Genomic DNA, 18,951 nt, shown 5'->3' with positions numbered 1-18,951 from the left:
ATTGATACCCTTTTATCGACCCATAGGAAAGATATTCAATGTGAATTTATTGGTTTAGTTTTCTATCGGTATGTATATAGGTACAAAAATCCAGCATGCCTTTTTGTGAAGTAAAAAAACTATCCTCGATCCAAGCCTCAAAAGGGTTGATAATAAACAAAATCAATGAATTCATGATAAAACCCTTCTGCGTTTTTTCCATTTACAAATTTTTTTTTTCAATGAATATTAAGAAAGGCATCCAGGGGTTGAGGGATCAAATGGTAAAGTTCTTTTGTTGGTAAATTGGAGGATTAGAAACATGACTATTGCTTTCCAATTAGCTGTTTTTGCATTAATTGCTATTTCATTTATTTTATTGATTAGTGTACCTGTTGTATTTGCTTCTCCTGAAGGTTGGTCAAATAACAAAAATGTTCTATTTTCCGGTACATCATTATGGATTGGATTAGTGTTTCTAGTGGGTATTCTTAATTCTCTCATTTCTTGAAGTTCTTTTTATTCTAGATTAAAAATGAAATGACCCCTCCCTCAGAATTCTTTCGGATTGTCAGCCATAAAGGGAATAGATCAGTTCCTAAAAAAAAAAAGAAAACTATAACACATTACATTCTAAGGGGGAGTAAACTTCTTCTATTGGAAAAATCTTATATCTTATACTTATATGGTGGTACATTGTGAAACTAAAAGAAATAAAATAGAAAAAATGAACTATAAAAATTTGAATTTCATTTGAATATTCTATTCATATTAATATGATATGAATAGAATATTCAAATGAAATACTATAAATCTATTTATACGTCGTCTAGTATTTAATAATATAGAATATCTATCTGTATCTCTATATAGATAAATATAATTTTTTATTAATAGGAACTTACTTTTTTAAGAAAAAAGTAAATCAAAATATTCGATAGAATGATAATTTCAATTCAATTATATAGATATATAGAAAAAAACCATATATAATAATAGAAATGTAATAATAGAAATGGGAATTCTTGATAAAAATGAATAGTAATAGAAAATATTTTATTTGGGAGACAATATCTATTATCTAAATTTCTTTTTCATTATCCCAATAATCCCTATATAGAATATCAGGCCCATCTCTGTATAAATAGAATCGCATATCAAGTACAATGAAAACGCGGATATAGTCGAATGGTAAAATTTCTCTTTGCCAAGGAGAAGACGCGGGTTCGATTCCCGCTATCCGCCCTATGTATTTAATAGTCATAGTATGAAAAAATGCCATAGAATTTACTGCGTATAATGCCCTTCTTCTTGAAACCTTGTTTTTTTATCAAATTCAAAAAGTTGCGGAGACGGGATTTGAACCCGTAACCTCAAGGTTATGAGCCTTGCGAGCTACCAAGTTGCTCTACTCCGCGATAAAGAAAAGAATTGATAACTAATGAACAAAAACAAAGATGGAATGCGTCCCTTTACCATATCTATATAAATAGAATAAACCATTTATACATAACGGTAAAGGGACCCTCCTATGATCGCTGATAATAAAATGAAAAAAATGAAGATAATTGGAAATCCTTACCAACTGGATCTTGTTGCACCCGGCAAGAAACATGCATGAACCATTTCCCGAAGTATGTGTCCAGATAATCCAAAGTCTCGATAATTAGCTCTCGGTCTTCCGGTCGAAAAACAACGTCGATGAAGACGTATAGGTGCACTATTACGCGGTAGTGATTCTAATTTTCCATGAATTTCCCATTTCTCACTTAACGACGGAACTTTGCTTATTTCTTTTTTTGAGGATCGGCGAATCAAATGATATTTCTGTTCCAATTTTTGTCTCTTCTTTTCCCTCTGAATAACACTTTTCCTTGCCATAATGGTTAATTTGCTATTAGCATCAATGATAGAAGTCGGATCCTAGATGTATAAGTGGCTTCTCTTCCCTATAGAAGGAAATGAGATTCTTGCCAGATATATATAATAAAGAATTCAATTAACCGAATTTGCCCGATGTAGAGGCAATTAAGAAGGCTGCATAAGTAAATATATAACCTACGGAAAAGTGGGCTAGTCCAACCAATCTTGCTTGCACAATGGAAAGAGCCACTGGCATCGAATCAAATTAGCCAAAGGTGTACGTTCATGAGCCCATGCCAAAGTTTCAATCAATTCCTGCCAATATCCGCGCCAAGAAATTAAGAACATAAATCCAGTAGCCCAAACAAGATGTCCAAACAAGAACATCCATGCCCAGACTGATAAACTATTCATACCAAAAGGGTTATATCCATTGATAAGTTGTGAAGAGTTCAACCATAGATAATCTCTTAACCATCCCATCAAATAGGTAGAAGATTCATTAAACTGTGAAATATTACCCTGCCATAGTGTAATGTGTTTCCAATGCCAATAAAAAGTAACCCATCCAATGGTATTTAACATCCAGAAAACTGCCAAATAAAATGCGTCCCAAGCGGAAATATCACAAGTTCCGCCTCGTCCCGGGCCATCACAAGGAAAACTATAACCAAAATCTTTTTTATCAGGCATTAACTTAGAACCACGCGCATCCAAAGCACCTTTTACTAAAATCAAAGTAGTTGTATGTAAACCAAGAGCAATAGCATGATGAACCAAGAAGTCTCCAGGCCCTATTGTTAAGAATAGAGAATTACTATTCTCATTTACAGCGTTTAACCAACCAGGCAACCATATGCTTCGTCCCGCATTGAACGCCGGACTGTTCGTTGAAGATAAAAGTATATCGAACCCATAGGAAGTTTTACCATGAGCAGATTGTATCCATTGGGCAAATATAGGTTCAATCAAAATTTGTTTCTCCGGAGTACCAAAAGCAAGCATGACATCGTTATGGACATAAAGTCCCAGAGTATGGAACCCCAGAAAGAGGCTAGCCCAACTTAAGTGGGATATGATAGCTTCTTTATGGTCTAACATTCTTGCCAAGACATTATCTTGATTCTGCTCTGGATTATAATCTCTAATAAAAAAGATAGCTCCATGAGCAAAAGCCCCTGTCATAATGAAGCCTGCTATATATTGATGATGAGTATATAAGGCAGCTTGAGTAGTAAAGTCTTGCGCTATAAACGCATAAGCAGGTAAAGAGTACATGTGTTGTGCTACCAAGGAAGTAATAACCCCTAAAGAGGCTAGAGCAAGACCTAATTGAAAATGAATTGAATTATTGATTGTATCATAAAGACCCTTATGCCCACGCCCCAATCTACCCCCCGGAGGAGTATGTGCTTCTAAAAGATCTTTAATACTGTGACCAATCCCGAAATTAGTTCTATACATATGGCCAGCAACTAGAAAAATAAACGCAATAGCCAAATGATGGTGTGCAATATCAGTTAACCATAAACTTTGAGTTTGCGGATGAAATCCTCCGAGAAGTGTTAGAATAGCAGTTCCTGCTCCTTGAGGGGTACCAAATATATGATTATTGGAATCTGGGTTTTGAGCATAAAGATTCCACTGACCTGTAAAAAATGGACCTAATCCCTCGGGGTGCGGCAAGATATCTAATAAATTGTTCCATCGAACGGATTCCCCCCTGGACCCCGGAATAGCAACATGAACTAAATGCCCTGTCCAAGCCAAGGAACTTACTCCGAATAGTCCTGACAAATGATGATTGAGGCGGGATTCGGCATTTTTAAACCACGAAACACTCGGTTTCCATTTTGGTTGTAGGTGTAACCAACCTGCTATTAAAGATATAATAGAAAGTATTAATAGAAAAATAGCTCCAGTATAAAGATCCCCATTAGTACGTAAACCGATTGTATACCACCACTGATAAACACCAGAATAGGCTATATTAACAGGACCTAGAGCACCCCCTCGAGTAAAAGCTTCTACAGCTGGTTGACCAAAATGAGGATCCCAAATTGCATGAGCAATAGGTCTTACATGTAAAGGATCCTGTACCCATGTCTCAAAATTACCTTGCCAAGCTACATGAAAGAGATTCCCGGAAGTCCACAGAAAAATGATTGCTAATTGCCCGAAATGAGAAGCAAAAATATTCTGATAAAGACGTTCCTCAGTAATATCATCATGACTTTCGAAGTCATGTGCGGTAGCAATACCAAACCAAATACGACGAGTAGTGGGGTCTTGAGCTAAGCCTTGACTAAAGCTTGGAAATCTTAATGCCATAATGATTTTCAAATCCTCCTAGCTATTATCCTACTGCAATAATTCTTGCTAAGAAGAATGCCCATGTTGTGGCAATTCCACCTAGAAGGTAATGTGTTACTCCTACAGCACGTCCTTGTACAATGCTCAAGGCTCTGGGCTGAGTAGCAGGAGCAACTTTTAATTTATTATGAGCCCAAACAATGGATTCAATAAGTTCTTGCCAATAACCACGCCCGCTGAATAGAAACATTAAACTAAAAGCCCATACAAAATGTGCACCCAAGAAAAAAAGACCATATGCAGATAATGAAGAACCATAAGACTGAATTACCTGGGATGCCTGCGCCCATAAGAAATCACGAAGCCACCCATTAATGGTAATGGAACTCTGCGCAAAATTTCCTCCTGTGATATGAGTTACTATCCCTTGATCACTTATACTACCCCAAACATCTGACTGCATTTTCCAACTGAAATGGAATATAACTACGGAAATTGAATTGTACATCCAAAATAGTCCTAAGAAGACATGATCCCAAGCGGATACTTGGCATGTCCCCCCTCTTCCAGGTCCATCACAAGGGAAACGAAAACCTAGATTTGCTTTATCCGGTATCAATCGTGAACTACGAGCAAATAGAACACCCTTTAAGAGTATCAATACTGTTACATGAATTGTAAATGCATGAATATGATGGACCAAAAAATCCGCAGTTCCTAAAGGAATAGGTAACAAAGCAACTTTACCGCCCACTGCTACTAAATTTTCACCTCCCCAAGTCAAACTGGTACTTGTTGCTGCACCTGGGGCTGTTGTGCCAGGTGCTAAAGCGTGGGTATTTTGTATCCATTGAGCAAAGATCGGCTGTAATTGTATAGCAGTATCTGAAAACATATCTTGAGGGCGCCCTAATGCGCTCATGGTATCATTATGAATATACAAACCAAAACTGTGAAAACCTAAAAAGATACATACCCAGTTAAGATGTGATATGATTGAATCACGATGTCTAAGGACACGATCTAATAGATCGTTGTATCGAATAGTCGGATCATAATCTCTTACCATAAAAATCGCTGCATGCGCAGCAGCACCGACTATGAGAAATCCACCAATCCACATGTGATGTGTAAACAATGACAGTTGTGTACCATAGTCAGTAGCTAGGTATGGATAAGGAGGCATAGAATACATATGGTGAGCTACAACAATGGTCAAAGAGCCTAACATAGCTAGATTAATAGATAATTGAGCATGCCATGACGTTGTTAGAATCTCATATATACCTTTATGACCCTGGCCTGTAAATGGACCTTTATGTGCCTCTAAAATGTCTTTTATATTGTGACCAATACCCCAGTTGGTCCTATACATGTGACCCGCTATCAAGAAAAGAATTGCAATAGCTAAATGATGGTGTATAATATCGGTCAGCCATAAACCTCCAGTTACTGGATCTAATCCTCCACGAAAAGTAAGAAATTCTCCGTATTTTGACCAATTCAAGGTAAAAAATGGGGTTGCTCCCTCGGAAAAACTCGGATAAAGTTGAGCCAAAAGATCCCGATTTAGGATAAATTCATGAGGAAGTGGTATCTCTTTGGGATCTACTGCAGCATTTAGAAATTGGTTAATCGGTAAAGATACATGTATTTGATGTCCTGCCCAAGAAAGAGACCCCAACCCTAGGAGCCCTGTCAAATGGTGATTCAACATAGATTCTACATCTTGGAACCAAGCCAATTTTGGAGCAGCTTTGTGATAATGAAACCAACCAGCAAAAAGCATTAAGGCTGCAAAGACCAATGCACCAATTGCAGTACAATAGAGTTGTAATTCATTAGTTATTCCAGATGCTCTCCAAATCTGAAAAAAACCAGAGGTTATTTGTATTCCTCGGAACCCCCCCCCTACATCACCATTCAATATTTCTTGACCCACTATTGGCCAAACCACCAGCACTAGGCCTAATGTGAGTAGGATCACTTAACCATGCCTCATAATTGGAAAAACGAGCACCATGAAAATACATGCCACTCAGCCAAAGAAAGATGATAGAGAGTTGGCCAAAATGCGCACTAAAAACTTTTCGGGAAATCTCCTCTAAATCATTAGTATGGCTATCAAAATCATGAGCGTCAGCATGTAGGTTCCAGATCCAAGTAGTAGTATCTGGTCCCTTAGCTATTGTTCTTGAGAAATGACCAGGTTTTGCCCATTCCTCAAAAGAAGTTTTTATAGGATCCCTATCTACCAAAATTTTAACTTCTGGTTCCGGTGAACGAATAATCATTGAGTCCTCCTCTTTCCAGACAACACATACAAAGAGACCTGCCAACATAAAACAGAATTAGTGAACTTATTAGAGATGTTTCTATTGAGTTTTGTTCTCTCCTATCTCTCATGTATTGGATATCTTAGTAAATTTCATTTCTTTAGTTTTTCACTAGAACAATTATGATCTCGAAGTCAATTCGGGGCAAGTGTTCGAATCTATTATGACATAAGAGTGAGGCGCTCAACGGACCTATTTTAATCTTCTAAGACCTTTTTGGGAACTCTGAATGGAAGTTCAATAATTTTTCGTGCAGCCTAATCAAATGTATTCAGATTTTATTCTAATTCTATTCCTTAGATTTTATTTTTTTTTTTAGATAAAGTATAAGTATGTACTCTATTTCAAATTGAGCAGGCATTAGCATTCATTATTAGGCAATATACCTATATTTTATTTCTTTTTTTGAAGGTCTCTTTTCTTAATTTGATTGAATATTAGTTTAAATAACAGAAAAAAGGAGAAAATTATCTACTGTATCCACATCTCGTTTATTTCTATGAAATACTAGACAAAATCGAACAAAATTAGAAGGGATATATTTAAATTATGTGATTGGTCGTTCCTATAGAAATGATTTTTGAATTTGATAGGGACAAGAAACAAGAATTTATAACAATATATATTTATCTATCTATATCTTTATATAGATAGATAAATATATAAGAAAAAAAAGAAACAGAGTGTTCTTATTCAAAACGCCCTGTGATCTTCAACCAATTCTGTGCTGCAATATAATTACCGGGGGTGAGAGCTATAGCTTGTTTCCAATATTCAGCGGCTTGATTAAACCAAGACTCCGCAACTTCTGAGTCTCCCTGCCGAATGGCCTGTTCTCCTCGGTCGAAATAGGTGAGTCAATTCCTTTCCTTAGAACCGTACTTGAGAATTTCCTGACTCATACGGCTCAGTAGTCAATTCTTTTTTTGTTCTATTATCTTGAAGTTAACTAAAAGAAAAAAAGAAATTATTAATATGAGTTTCAAACTTTCATTTTTACTAATAAATAAAGAATTTCAAAGAATTTCATCTTTTTTTTTAGTTTTATCTTTTCTCCTACCTTCAGAAAAGGGAATCAAGCATTGGCATTAACGCCCTAATTCTAATTTTCTGAAAGGTAACTATCTCGATTTTATATATCATATACAAAAATATATGATAGATTCATTTCTATAGAATCTTGGTAAAAGTTTTTTCTTTCTTATCTTATAAGTTCTTATAAGTAAAGAGAAAATACTTTCTATCTTTGGGATTTGATACTACACCGCTGCTCAAAATACCAGGGGATCCTTTTTATTACATAAGTGGATTCCTGACTTCTTTATTTATCATGAGATAAGGAAGCAGTTTTTATTATATCGATTGAAAACCGTGTTAATTGATCCTTACGATGCTTCCTTTATCAATTAGATCTTTTATCCATAGAAAAAGAGGGTATCTAGACATATCGATTTCTTCATATTTTTACTTCTATGAAGTTTCTTTGCTACAGCTGATAAAAATCGTTGTTTTGAACGATATATATATGTAGAAAGCCTTTCTTATTTATAATTATTTATATTTCTATATTTCTTATATTAAAATTTGTGGATTTGCTTGTTCTTTTCTTTTTTCTTTCTATAGTGGAGATAGTCGCACGTAATGACAGATCACGGCCATATTATTAAAAGCTTGGGGTAAAAATGGGTTTCGTTCGAGCGCCCGAAAATAATATTCCAAAGCTTTAGTATGTTCTCCGTTACTTGTGTGAATAAGGCCTATGTTATAAAGTATATAACTTCGATCATAGGGATCAATTTCCAGTCGCATAGCCTCATAATAATTCTGTAAAGCTTCTGCATAATTTCCTTCAGATTGAGCTGACATCCGTTACGGTCGTCATTCGGTTCAAAGAATCTCCGCTCCAGAACTGTACGTGAGATTTTCATCTCATACGGCTCCCCCCTTATGTGTGTAATGAGAAAAATCCATCAAATCAAAAAATATTCCAGTATTCTCATTCTCAACTGAACAGAGCTAGTGTTTTTACAATAAATCTCTAGCCAACCTTCCTGTCAAAAATTATTTCTTAACATTAAGTATGTAGGTACTTGATAAAAAAAAATAAGAACTTCAACAATTTCTTTGTCCTCTACGCTGCTTAATTTCCTGGAATTAGTCACCTCAATAATCTTCGATGGTTCTATGGGTATCCAAAATATGAACGAGATGGATATTTATTGTCCCAACCATTCCTGTTAGTCCCAATCTCGATAAGCCATGGATATAGATAGATACAAAGTTTTCGTGTCCTTGATTCCCAAGCGTAGTGCTTCTTTCCCAATGTTGCCTATCAGTACTAGTAATTTGGGGTTGACCTAACCCCATAAGTATAGGTATAACCTTTCGCTTAATACTAGAAACCTAAAATTCAAGCATATAAGGCTTCATTAATCGAGGATACACGACAGAAGGAATTAATCCTTTTATTTACAAATTTCACCTTCAACACGCGTGGGGTTTTTCCATTCCATTTTTTTTTGACCGAAATCGGTCAAAAAAAATGGAATCAAATCACACCATCTCTGTAATAAGTGAATGCCCTTTTTTCTCCTGAAGTTGTCGGAATTATTCGTAATAAGATATTGGCTACAATTGAAAAGGTCTTATCTATAAAATTTTCATTTATCCGAGATCTAGGCATAGGTAGAAATCCATTCTATAATTTAATTAATCATGGTGTGAGAAATCAATCCCACAAATAAAGGAATTGTATAATTATAATACAGTGCGAAATAACGTAAAAATGAACTCATCAATCAAATTTGTTTATCCTAAGACCTTGTAGGAGGTTTTTTTTTAATTTTACTTTGTATTTTTATAGTTTGAATAGGTTTTATGCATTTATGAAAAATAGGATTGATTCACTATTCAACATTCAACCGGTTTCTGGGCATCATTATATAGGAGAGATGGCCGAGTGGTTCAAGGCGTAGCATTGGAACTGCTATGTAGGCTTTTTGTTTACCGGGGGTTCGAATCCCTCTCTTTCCGAATCTTTACCAAATTCATCAATATTACTCATCCCAATGCATACCATTATTTCATATTTCAAATTTGTTTGTTGATATGGACAACTTTATATTCCTCATTTTTCGGTAATACAAAAAATAGTGGATAACGGGTGGGCAAGGAATAAAAATTTTCGCATATCCATGTCTATGATATATGAATAGCAGAAAATCCTTGTAAAAAAAACTCTTGTTATTTTAGTTAAGTTTAAGTTTGACGAGAATAATATTCTACAACCAGTAATTCATTTATTTTCAAACCAACCCATTTATTATCTATTATTTGATTAATTAAACCTTTATATTGGAAAGGGTGAACAGTCAAATGATTTGGCAATTTCTCATGGGGGGCTGAATCAAAATAATTTTGAATAAGAGTTTTAGATTTTTGTTCATCCTTTGCTGTAATAATATCTTGAGGTTTACAACGATAACTTGGTATATCCACTATACGACCATTAACTAAAACATGTCTATGGTTTATAAATTGGCGGGCTTGAGGAATAGTCGCAGCCATACCCAATCGAAAAAGTATGTTATCCAAGCGCATTTCAAGTAGTTGTAATAAAACCTGACCAGTTGATCCTTTAGCTTTTCCGGAGATACGAACGTATTTAAGCAATTGTCGTTCTGTAAGACCATAATGAAAACGCAATTTTTGTTTTTCTTCTAAACGAATACGATATTGAGATTTTTTACTGAAGCGCAATTGATTTCGAAATTCGTTTTTGACTGTTGGCCTTTTACTAGTAAGTCCTGGTAAATATCCTAGACGACGTATTTTTTTGAAACGAGGTCCTCTGTAACGTGACATAAAAACTCCTTTTTTAAAATGAAAAATCTTATAAATCGAAATGAAAACTAAACGAAATGAAAAATATTATAGAATTCTAAATGAAGCGAAATCTACTAAAGTTTTATAGTACAAAGAAGAATTAGATGAATTTTATCAATATCCGAATTTATTGTATATAAAAGAATACAAAAAAGTAGGTTAATTTCTTGATTTCTTCCGCAGAGATCGAACTCTCCCAATTTTTTATTTCTAAAAAAGATATTATCAATTATGTAAAAAACAAATAGAGAAAAGCCGGTTATCGGATTCGAACCGATGACCATCGCATTACAAATGCGATGCTCTAACCTCTGAGCTAAACCGGCTAATGTAAACGAAATATACATATGCAGAAGAATTGAATGGGATCTTAGTTATCAATTTTTAGTTATTTATAACAAAATTCAAATTAATACAAACATCAAAAATAGAGAAAGAAAATATAGAAAATCAAACCCAATTTTTATTATTTCTATTATTTATTTTATCTGATAACATAAAGTGCAAGATAATAATTAATTTCAAAAAGATTATTTATTAGTACTTAAAGTAAATTTGAATAAATATAAATTTTAGTAAATATTTATTAAGGAATTCCATATTTCTAAGTAAATGTCTAATTCTATATTATATTCAATTAAAAGAATGGTTTTTTTTAGCCACTAGATTCGTTTTAGTTATATAAATTGTATATGAATAAATGGATTGTTTATTTTCTTTTTTTTTTTAAGCAAAAACAAAAAAAAAAAAAGAATCGACCATTCGAGTATTCTAAATTGTATGAAAAAAGAAGATAAGTAGGTACATAGAAGATAAGTAGATATGTGGTCTATATCTGTGTATATTGAATTGTTAATATATAGATATTAGAATTAGTTCTGATTCAAACAAATAAAGGTATCCAATATAGATGAAATAAAATCTATAAAATTGGAGAAAGGGGTTTTTAATATTTAATAAAATAATATGTATTTAATGAATTCAAAAGTTCCCGCATAATTCTCATAATAGAAATGAAAAAAAAAGCATTCTATTATAATCAGATTCAAATAAAAAAAAAGATGGGGATATGGCGAAATTGGTAGACGCTACGGACTTAATTGGATTGAGTTTTGGTATGGAAACTTACCAAGTAATAATTTTCAAATTCAGAGAAACCCTGGAATTCACAATGGGCAATCCTGAGCCAAATCCTGTTTTCTGAAAACAAATAAAAATTCAGAAAGTGATAATAAAAAAGGGATAGGTGCAGAGACTCTATGGAAGCTGTTCTAACAAACGAAATTGACGACTTTTTTTATTGCATTAGTAAAAGAATCCTTTCACCAAAATTACAGGAATGGATCAAAGATAAACATTTAGAAACATATATATATACTGAAATACTCTTTCAATTTGTTACTTTTTATTTTATTATTGAAGATCTATTTGTGATAAAAATATTCACAAATGAAAAATGTGAATCAAATCAATTCGAAGTTGAAGAAAAGATGGAATATTTATTGATGAAATTATTCACTTCATCATAATCGGCTAAAACCCTTGAAGAACTGATAAATCAGATGAGAATAAAGATAGAGTCCTATTCTACATGTCAATACCGACAACAATGAAATTGAAAGTAAGAGGAAAATCCGTCGACTTAAGAAATCATGAGGGTTCAAGTCCCTCTATCCCCAAAAATACTTTTTCATTTTCTAATTTTTTTTCCTATATCCTCTCTATCTTGAAGTCCTTATTTATGTGTTTTATTCGATTTATTATTTCCCAACGAAATTGGAATTTTTATTTTCATCAATTTCCTATCTATCATAATTTTCTTATCTATCATAATGACAAGGGACGAGTTTTGGAATAGATATAAATATATATGTGAAACACATAGAATTTTTTGGAATAGATATAAATATATATGTGAAACACATAGAATTTTTTTTAATCAGAAATGTATAAATTAATATCTTATTTTTTAGCAAGGAATTTTCATATGCGTAATTAACGATTAACAATAAAAAATAATTATTACTGCGGAAACTCACTTACAAACTTTTTTTTTACTTAGTTGATATAGATTCATTAACATAGATTTTAAAAATCTTTTAAAATCAAAGTATTAAGCTTCAAGAATGGTCGGGATAGCTCAGTTGGTAGAGCAGAGGACTGAAAATCCTCGTGTCACCAGTTCAAATCTGGTTCCTGACACAAGATTCATTTGTATGAGTATCTATCCCCCATATTCATTTTAATGAATATGGGGGATAGATACTCATACAAATTTGTGTTCTTCTAGATTCTGATACATAACATATTTCTTTGATCTATTTAGGTATCTGTAGATATACTTTTCCTAGATGATTAAAGAATAGATGCAATTTTTTATTAGGTATATTCGCTTATCTATAGTATCTATATATATATAGATATAGATATATAGATAATGAATTCTTTATCTATTTTTTTCCTTTTTTTTCTGCGATACAAAAAAAGGTTTCTATTTCCATAATATTCGAGTGGTTTAATTAGTTGGTTAAAAGACCTAAAAGTCGAAGTTCTGGGGTGGAGTGAGAATATTAAGAATTCATCTGAGAAGGATTACCAAAATAGAATCGAGCCCTTTTCTTTGTGTTTTTTTTTTCGTGGCCGTATAATTGATGGTGATGTGCACGTTATATAGTTTATTATAAAGATAAAGAATTAGTTTATTATAAAGATAAAGAATTTTTGCAGTTCATCCTATTTCTTTTATTGGCTTGGCTGATAAGAACTCAGTATTGTTTTTGTTTTAGAATCTTAAGAAACTCCTATCCATCCTATTTTAAACCCTATAATTATTCATTCTATTATTTCTGAATTTTGTGATTTCTCACATAATAATATCTGAATGCAACTTCCATTACTCTGCCTGATTTAATGTCAATCAATTATTTTGTCTGATCTATAACAGAATGTACTTATATTCTTTGACTGGGGTTGCAGAAGTTTGGATTAGTTTATTATTTTTATCATTTAGTGAGCATCTTGTATTTCATAAAAATTTGGAGCAATATAATCTTTACGCAAAGGCCATCCTATCCAATTTTCGGGCATTAAAATACGTCTTAGACGCGGATGACTATCATAAGAGATTCCCAACATATCATAAGATTCCTTTTCTTGAAAATCCGCACTTTTCCAAACCCAAAAAATCGAAGGAATTCTGGGATTTTTTCTTGATACAAATATTTTTATGCATACCTCTTCGGGTTGATTTATACCATACTCTATTCTTGTAAAATGATATACACTAGCTAAGAGTCCTCCGGGTGCTACATCATAGGCACATTGAGAACGTAGATAATTGTAACCATATACATATAAAATGACAGCAATGGAATGCCAATCCTCGGGCTTTATTTGTAAAGTCTCTATTCCTAGGTAATCGAAACCCAAGGATCTATGAATTAGTCCATGTTTGACTAGCCAAGAAGACAAACGACCTTGCATTTTTTGCTTCTCCTAAATTTTTTTTATGAGTTTGGTATTAGTATTTTCTATTACGATGAAATTTTTAAAATACGATGAAATTTTTAAAAAAGGAATTGCTTTTTATTATTGTACTTTAAAAAAATGTGTCAGACGATATCTCTGAAGTAGATGGCGGTTGATAGAAAAATTCTTGACCATAATTGTCAGTATAAGTACTGTATCCAACATGAAACTTATGGTTGGTAGTAAAACATCTATTCTCTCGTTGAAAACTCATTGGATCTTCATATATTTCTCGAGATATTTTCTTACGAAGTTTTGTTATAGCATCTATAATGGCCTCCGGTTTAGGTGGACAGCCCGGCAAATATACATCTACAGGAATTAGCTTATCTACGCCTCGAACAGTACTATAAGAATCGGTACTAAACATCCCCCCCGTAATTGTACAGGCTCCCATAGCAATAACATATTTAGGTTCGGGCATTTGTTCATATAATCGAACTAAAGAAGGGGCCATTTTCATAGTTACAGTGCCCGCTGTTAAAATTAGGTCCGCCTGCCTAGGACTCGATCGTGGTACTAGTCCATAACGATCAAAATCGAATCGTGATCCTATTAATGAAGCAAATTCAATGAAGCAACAACTCGTACCATAAAGAAGCGGCCATAAACTGGATAATCTTGACCAATTTGAAAAATCATTTAATGTCGTTGAAATAACTGAATTTTGGGTTGTTTGATCAAGTAAGGGAAACTCAATGGAATTCATAATTGTCTCAATATTTTTTTTTCTAATTGTCTAAATAGTCAAGAATTAAGACCATTCTAATGCCCCCTTTCGCCATGCATAAACTGAACCAACAATTAGGATAAGCACGAATAAGAAAGCTTCTAAAAATACGGATACCCCTAATACATCGAAACTCATTGCCCATGGATAAAGAAAAACCGTTTCAACATCAAAAACAACAAAAATGAGAGCAAACATATAATAACGGATTCGAAATTGTAACCAAGCATCGCCTATTGGTTCTATTCCGGATTCATAACTAGAAAGTTTTTCCGGTCCCTTGCTAATGGGGGCTAAAATTCCAGAAATTAGAAATGCCAAAATAGGAATCAAACTTGATATTATTAGAAATGCCCAAAAAATATCATATTCGTAAAGAAGAAACATAAAAGTACTCCTCTGAATGTAGAAAATATACCAAATTCATTTTCATTTTTAGTCTAAAGTCTCCATTTTTTTAGACTAGCTGAATATACTAATATTAATATTATTCTATCGAATATGAATATGTTCGAATAGAAAGTTACAAATTGTTTTTTTTTTAGTAATAGTCTTAGTAATGAGATCTATTCGATCCAAAATAGTATTAATATTATTAGTATCTGTAGGAATATTAGGGCTATACGGACTCGAACCGTAGACCTTCTCGGTAAAACAGATCAAACTAATTATTATCTAAATGATTTAAATTGTTTTCAAAACCCAACATGCATTTTTTTTTGCATTGAGCTTTTTCATTAACTGATAAAAATATTAGTTAGTCCACCATCTTTTTTTTTTTTTACAGTAAAGAATAAAGAGATGATTCCCTATGCTCTTCTTTTTTATTTGTATAACAATCAAAGAGCACTACCAAAGTGTTTCAAAGAAGGATTATCTTGACGTAGGTCTGCTTCTGGCCTAGATCAACTTAAGTTAAATGGACTCTTTATCCACCTACTAAAATTAAAATAGAAGATAAGAAATGACACTTCATACACCTTAAAGTTCATAAAATAGGAAGAAAAGATAATCTTTTTTAGGTCCCTATACCCTTTATGTTTAGCATTGACGAGAAATGGGTATTCACCTTATCAATATCTCAAATCAATTATGGATTCGATTTTATGGCTAAACCCTTTGTCAGGCTAGTGTTCTCTTGTTTTGTTCCTTAAAATGGAGTAAGACACCGATTTCTTACTATAAGATAAACTTTTTTAATTACAAGATGAACTCCTCTGAAAAAAAGCATTGGCGCTCGTGTAAACGAGGTGCTCTACCTAACTGAGCTACAGCCCTTGTGTTTTTGATACATATTTTATCATAGTATGAAGATAATTGCTTGTCAAGATGAATATTACATGATCGAATCCCTTGAACGGGGGTTGGTATTGCTTATCAGTAATTTTACATTTATAATCAATTAATCTGATAGATGGGTACTCTTCTTTTTTTTTTTTTGAGGAGGAGTCCTAAATTACCTACTTAACTCAGTGGTTAGAGTATTGCTTTCATACGGCGGGAGTCATTGGTTCAAATCCAATAGTAGGTAAGGTATAGTTATAACTTATTAGATACCTTTGACTGTGGTATCTAATAAGCTTTTCTACTTACTTTTTTCTTCTGACTGTTTCTTTTTTCTTTTTATTGTTTTCGGATATTGGGACGCATCAATTTCAACTTGTTATGAAATAACATTGATAGCCTCTACTCGTGTTCTAGCTCGTCTAAGAGCTAGATTTGCCTCAATTGTTTGTCTCTTGCCTTCAGCCTTATTCAAATTAGTTTCTGCTATTTCAAGAGTTTGCTGTGCTTCTTGTGGATCAATGTCACTACCCTTTTCCGCATCATTTACTAAAACAGTTATCTCATTATTATTTATTCTAGCAAACCCCCCCATCAGAGCCATTGTTAACCATTGGTCTTTAAGACGTATTCTCAAAATACCTATATCGACAGCTGAGGCAATAGGCGCATGATTAGGTAATACTCCAATTTGTCCGCTATTAGTAGGTAAAATGATTTCCTTCACTTCTGAATCCCAAACAATTCGATTGGGGGTCAATACACAAAGATTTAAAGTCATTTCTTCAAATTGCTCTCCGTTTCTAAGTTCGTAGCCTTCGCAGTAGCTTCATCGATATTACCTACCAAATAAAAGGCTTGTTCAGGAAGACCGTCTAATTCTCCAGAAAGAATCAAATTAAACCCTCTAATTGTTTCTACTAGACCAACATATTTTCCAGCCGAACCGGTAAAAACTTCTGCTACGAAAAAAGGTTGTGATAAGAAACGCTCAATTTTTCGTGCTCTTGCTACGGTTAAGCGATCTTCTTCGGATAATTCGTCCAAGCCAAGGATAGCTATAATGTCTTGAAGTTCTTTGTAACGTTGTAAAGTTTGTTTAACTCGTTGCGCAGTCTCATAATGTTCTTCACCAACGATTCGAGGTTGGAGCATAGTTGAGGTTGAATCTAAAGGATCTACTGCTGGATAGATACCTTTGGCGGCTAATCCTCTTGATAGTACAGTAGTAGCATCTAAATGTGCAAATGTCGTAGCAGGAGCAGGGTCAGTTAAATCGTCGGCAGGTACATAAACTGCTTGAATAGAAGTTATGGACCCTTCTTTGGTAGAAGTGATTCTTTCTTGTAAAGAACCCATTTCAGTACTAAGAGTGGGTTGATAACCCACAGCAGAGGGCATTCGACCCAATAAGGCAGATACTTCAGATCCTGCTTGAACGAAGCGGAAGATATTGTCGATAAATAGAAGTACATCTTGCTCATTGACATCTCGAAAATATTCCGCCATAGTTAGGGCAGTTAAACCAACTCTCATACGAGCTCCGGGTGGTTCATTCATTTGACCATATACTAAAGCTACTTTGGATTCTGCAATATTTTGTTCATTAATTACTCCAGATTCTTTCATTTCCATATAAAGATCATTTCCCTCGCGAGTACGCTCACCTACTCCGCCAAATACAGATACACCTCCATGAGCTTTGGCAATGTTATTGATCAATTCCATAATAAGTACTGTTTTACCCACTCCAGCTCCACCGAAAAGTCCTATTTTTCCTCCACGACGATAAGGAGCTAAAAGATCTACTACTTTTATTCCTGTTTCAAAAATAGATAATTTTGTATCTAATTGTATAAAGGTAGGCGCAGATCTATGAATGGGAGATGTTGTACGAGTATCTACAGGACCTAAATTATCAATCGGCTCTCCAAGCACGTTGAAAATTCGTCCTAGAGTTGCTCCGCCTACTGGAACACTTAGGGGAGTTCCTGTGTCAATAACTTGCATTCCTCTCATTAGACCATCTGTAGCACTCATAGCTACAGCCCTAACTCGATTATTTCCTAATAATTGTTGTACTTCACAAGTCACATTAATTTGTTGACCAACAGTATCTCGACCCTTAACTACCAGAGCATTGTAAATATTAGGCATCTTCCCCGGGGGAAAGGCTACATCTAGTACCGGACCAATTATTTGGTCAATATGTCCCAGATTTTTTTTTTCAATCGAAGAAACTTCAGGACCGGAAGTAGGAGGATTTATTCGCATATCAAAAGCCAATTTTTTTTTCCGAAAAAGTTTTTAAATCAAAAAGAAATGTTCGATAAGAAAGCAAGTTGATCGGTTAATTCAAAAAGAAATAAGAAATGGGAGTTAGTACTCCATTTTTTTGGTACTATTCCATCAATCCTCTTTAACTGTTTACTTACTTATTCAAATTCAATTATTGAATTCTTAAGCTTACTGCAGTTATTTTGAAAATTTCAATTGGATAAAATCTTTCGAAAGTCTTTTCTTTTTTTCTATCATTCTAGAAAATATCATCTATATTCTGTATGGAATTCGAACCTGTACCTTAATTTAGAATTCATTTTTTTTATCATTGGCTTTCGTATTTCCTCAGTAGACAATTTTTTAGACTTACCCTCTGTTTCCCTATTTTTTGACCTCTTTTTTTATTTTCCGGGGAGAAAGCTGCCTATTTTTACATCTAGGATTTACATAGACAACATATATCACTGTCAAGATTAAGAATAAATTATTATTATTATTTAGATTAGATCTTTCGATTTCAAAATTAAAAAATAAGATCAAATTGAAAAAAAAAAAAGATTGGGTTGCGCCATACATAGAAAAGAGTATACAATAATGATGTATTTGACAAATCAAATACCATCGTTTAATTTAATAATAACATAACGAACCTTTGGGATTAATTGATAATAGTAGTTGATTTTTGTAAAAGATTTCATTAACTCCTAAGTCATATCGAGTAGACCTTATTGTTTCAAGAATTCTTAATTCAAG

At 33.5% G+C, this 18,951-nt stretch overlaps 3 non-coding genes across 3 annotated transcripts; 2 read left to right on the top strand and 1 right to left on the bottom strand.

Moving 5' to 3' along the window:
* Positions 1 to 9,436: 9,436 nt before the first annotated feature.
* Positions 9,437 to 9,524, top strand: TRNAS-GGA (transfer RNA serine (anticodon GGA)). Its single transcript has one exon. It is a non-coding gene; the product is annotated as a tRNA-Ser (tRNA).
* Positions 9,525 to 10,629: 1,105 nt separating this feature from the next.
* On the bottom strand, positions 10,630 to 10,702 carry TRNAT-UGU (transfer RNA threonine (anticodon UGU)). Its single transcript has one exon. It is a non-coding gene; the product is annotated as a tRNA-Thr (tRNA).
* Positions 10,703 to 12,505: 1,803 nt separating this feature from the next.
* On the top strand, positions 12,506 to 12,578 carry TRNAF-GAA (transfer RNA phenylalanine (anticodon GAA)). The gene has a single exon. It is a non-coding gene; the product is annotated as a tRNA-Phe (tRNA).
* Positions 12,579 to 18,951: the final 6,373 nt, after the last annotated feature.

The sequence above is a fragment of the Vigna unguiculata genome, chromosome 3, assembly GCF_037176805.1.
Source record: "Vigna unguiculata cultivar grain cowpea cultivar isolate G323 ecotype 2 chromosome 3, ASM3717680v1, whole genome shotgun sequence".
Classification (NCBI taxonomy): Eukaryota; Viridiplantae; Streptophyta; class Magnoliopsida; order Fabales; family Fabaceae; genus Vigna; species Vigna unguiculata.
Note: the sequence above shows the minus strand (reverse complement) of the source record. Positions and strands in the feature narration are given on the sequence as shown.